Source organism: Dipodomys merriami, unplaced genomic scaffold, assembly GCF_024711535.1.
Source record: "Dipodomys merriami isolate MVZ:Mamm:240054 unplaced genomic scaffold, mDipMer1.0.p SCAF_36, whole genome shotgun sequence".
Classification (NCBI taxonomy): Eukaryota; Metazoa; Chordata; class Mammalia; order Rodentia; family Heteromyidae; genus Dipodomys; species Dipodomys merriami.
In genome coordinates, this window is record NW_027205159.1 from 12,079,428 (window position 1) to 12,083,635 (window position 4,208).

At 39.7% G+C, this 4,208-nt stretch overlaps 1 pseudogene; it reads right to left on the minus strand.

Moving 5' to 3' along the window:
* Positions 1 to 341: 341 nt before the first annotated feature.
* On the minus strand, positions 342 to 1,986 carry LOC138804262 (serine/threonine-protein phosphatase 2A catalytic subunit alpha isoform pseudogene; annotated as a pseudogene).
* Positions 1,987 to 4,208: the final 2,222 nt, after the last annotated feature.

Genomic DNA, 4,208 nt, shown 5'->3' on the forward strand with positions numbered 1-4,208 from the left:
AATTCCGTAAATGAACTCAATCCTTTGCTTTCTTTTTTCTTTGCTTTCTTTTTTGCTTTGTGTGTCAGTTTGGAAAACACTGGAAGCAGACATGAGGTTTTCTATATATTGTCCAAGAACTTGGTTTTCTGATTTTAGCTTCAGGTTTTCTTCCTTAACTGCATCTACTCTTGCTGAGAGATCTTCAAGTGTGTGTTGAAGTTCCAACACTTGATTAATAAGTCGTGTTTTCTTCCTCCAGTTCCACCTGATTTTCTGCATCAACTCCATCCATGTCAGCATTCATCATCCTTCTGGGCACTGAACTGCACCTCACACAGAAAAATCATGATGAATGGTCGTCAGAGGCACCGGGAGAGGCGGGATCCAGAGATCATACCCTCGGCCAGGACTTCAGCACTGACTGACCGAGAAAGACATTTGTGAAAGCCAACATGGCCACAGGAGGAGTTCCTTTTGACAAAAGTTTGAACAATCAGGATTTACTCAACTGGAGCAGTGAGTGTGTTGACAATCTACTTAACAGCATGGATTGAGGGGCCAACAGAAGAAGGCAAATAGAATTCTTTTCATCAGAAAAGAACAAGTTTGGTGTAGGCTTGTTCAAGTTCCTGACTATATTATCAAATCCAAGATATTGTGGGAAAAAATGAAAGATCTGTTAATGTTGAGCATTTACTAATCTAATAGATCAGCTTAAAGAACAAGAAAAATCATTCTTGAAATTTCTCCAAAAAATCCTTCCTAGAGAAAATGAGGATGTTCAAACTATAGATTCAGCTGTGAGATCTGGTTCTGTAGCTGAGAGCACATCACTAAACATAGATGTGCAGTCTGAGGCTTCAGATACCATGAAAGTAGTACATGTGGCTCACCTCTATGAGGTGCTGGATCAAACTGCAAGAAAGAATATTTTAGAATGCCATTAAGCTCCATGATTGCAGCTTGGTTACCATAAAGATAACAATAGGAGCGCTGAGGGGCTGGGAAGTTGGCTCAGTGGTAGAGCGCTTGCCTTGCATGCCTGAGGCCCTGGGTTCGATTCCTCAGCACCACAAAAAGAAAAAAGAAAAAAAAAAAGCAAAAAGAAAAAAGCCAGAAGTGGTGCTGTGGCTCAAGTGATAGGGTGCTAGCCTTGAGGTGAAGAGCTGAATAGCTGAAGGACAGCACCCAGGCCCAGAGTTCAGGCCCCATGACCGGACCAAAAAAAAAAAAAAAACAATAGGAGCGCTGAAAATCATTACTATATTCTGGTCACGGCACCAGTTACATCCCTCCATCACCAACTGATGAGCTTTAGACACCAATGTCAGCCCATTCACTGGCATGATTAAATGTCTAAGAAATATCTCAAAGGTGAAACCAGCTCCTTGAGGAGATATAACCCAACCACTACCATCATTTGGATCTGAGCAAGTCAGACCCTTCATGGGGAACTTCCTGTAGGTGATCAAGGCTCAGATGTGATCCAGTGTATCTATGGATGCTGAGAGACTACCATGTAGGTAGAAGATCTGCCCATCCACCAATGCCGTGAGAGGAAGATAGTCAAAAGATCTGTGAAGTTTTTCCAAACATTTTCATTTCCATATTTCCTTAAACACTCATCATAGAAACCATAAACTTGTGTGCTCTCATGATTCCCTCAAAGAATGGTGATGCATTCATGGTAAGGAACCTTAAGAGCTGGAAGCAGTATGACTGTTTCAAGTGAATAATATCCTTTGTCAACATAATCTCACATAAACAAGTAATTTGTATCTGGTGATTTCCCACCAATTCTAAACAGTTCTATGAGACTGTGAAATTGCTCGTGCACATCTCCACAATGACTGGACATGGAACCTCTTGTACATGGGATTTTTTTGTCAGGATTTCCTTAGCCTTCTCACAGGGACTCTTGACCCGGGACTCGGTTAGCTGCTTGCACTCATTCAGCTATTCTATCCACTGGTCCAGCTCCTTAATGAGCCCCTTCATGTCCATGATGCCACATGCTGGAACTGGCAGCTGCTCTGCACTGCTCCCGCAGCACCGCCTGAACACCAAGAACAGTAGAAAACCCTTGTACTTCCAGGTACATTATATAAAGCTTTGGTCAGCACTGCAGTAGACAATCTTTTCCACACTCTTCCCCAACACACACCTCTATAGAGTCCACATTTTTCTTGGGGCTTCCTAAAGACAAGCTTGGTCTCCACCTCTACAAAGACATTTATGGTTTTTTATTGTAAAGATAATGTACAGAGGTGTTACAATTATGTAAGATAAATGAGTACATGTCCTATCAAGCATTGTTGTCAATTATGTAAGGTAAATGAGTACATGTCCTATCAAGCATTGTTACCCCCTCCTTTGTTTTCCCACACTATCCTTTCCTCTGCAAATACTCCTTCCCCCCTCTCCATCTATCCTTTCTCTCCTCCCCAAATCCTCCCTCCTCCCTCTCCAAAGTTGTAACGTTCCTTTTCAACATAGTATCTTGCACATCTCATTGTTACAGTGGGTCAACCTGTATCCTTATTTCAGCATTTTATTATTTCCCTTCCCCTCCCCAAATTAGAAGAATATATATACAAGATTCAGGGTATCAGAATCAAATACAGTGAAAACAGGAATTATACCATGGGGGAAGAATATACAATGTACTATGTGATTTTTCTGTTTCTTTTATAAGTACATTAAAAACTACATCAAGAATGATAAAACCACTTGTGGCCCTATCTTAGGATTCATTTTGCTTAGCATCAGGTTATATGCTCACATTTATGTAGCTTTTGACCTCTTCTACTTGTCCTAGACATATTAGTTATTGCAGATAAGGGAAAACAAGAGACCTATGTTTCTTTAAGTCTGGCTTACTTCACTTAATTTTTTCCAAGTCTTTCCATTTCCTAAAAAATTGGGCAATGTCATTGTTTCTGATGGAGGCATAGAATTCCACTATATATATATATATATATATATACACATATATATATATACATATATATATACCATATATATATACCATTTTGTCTTGATCCATTCATTTACCGAGGGGCATCTGGGTTGGTTCCATATCTTAGCTGTGGTGAATAATGCTGGGATAAACATAGTTTTGCTGGTAACTTTAGTATGGCCTTGTTTGTGATCATTTGGGTAAATGCCCAAAAGTGGGATTGCTGGTCATAGGGGAGCTCAATGTGTAGTCTTTTTAGGAATCTCTAAATTGCTTTCCAAAGTAGTTGAACAAGTTTATAATCCCACCAACAATATAGTCGGGTTCCCTTTTGGAGGTATCCCCTCCAGCATCTGTTATTAGATTTCTTGATTCTAGCCATTCTAACTAGGGGGAAGTGGAATCTCAATGCTCTTTTGATTCGCATTTCTTTTATAGCCAGAGAAGTTGAACATTTCTTCATGTGTCTATTTGCCATTCTTATTTCTTCAGAGAACTCTAAGTCTTTAGCCTACTTGTTAATCAGGAGGTTGAGGATTTGTTGTTGGAGGATTTAATTTTTTGAGCTCTACGTATATTTTACATAGGAGGCCCTTGTTCATTGTATGGCTAGTGAAGATCTTCTCCCAATCAATGGGCTTTCTGTTGATCTTGCTATGTCCTTTGCCATGCAGAAGCTCTGCAGTTTCATGCAATACCTTTGTCGAAACTTTCTTGGATTTGTTGTGTTTGTGGGTCTTTACTAAGAAAATTTTGGCCTGTGCCAAGGAGTCCTAGAGTTCTCCTATTCGTGTAATGTTTTCAGGGTGTCTCCTTTGACTTCATACACCAGAATCAACTCCAAAATGGAACAAAGACTTGAGTGGTATATAAAGATCTAGCCTTATTTCCTATAGGCATTTAACCAATTTTGCCAGTATCATTTACTGAAGAGGCCATCTTTCTTCCATTCAATTTTGAGCTCCCTCTTTGAAGATTAGGTGGCAATAGGTTTGTGGGTTCATTTCTGGGTCTTCAGTTCAATTCATTGGTCCTCAGGTCTGTTCTTTTGCCAGTACCCAGCTGTTTTGATTACTATGGCTTTGCAGTAGTTTGAAATTTGGTATTGATATTCCTCTATTCTTTCTGTTAAGGATTGTTTTTGGTATTTGGGGTCTTTTCTTGTTCCATATGAATTTTAGGGTTGCTTCTTCTATTTCATTGAAGAATGAGGTTGGGATATTGATAGGTATTGCACTGAATTTGTAGATTGCCTTTGGTAGTATTG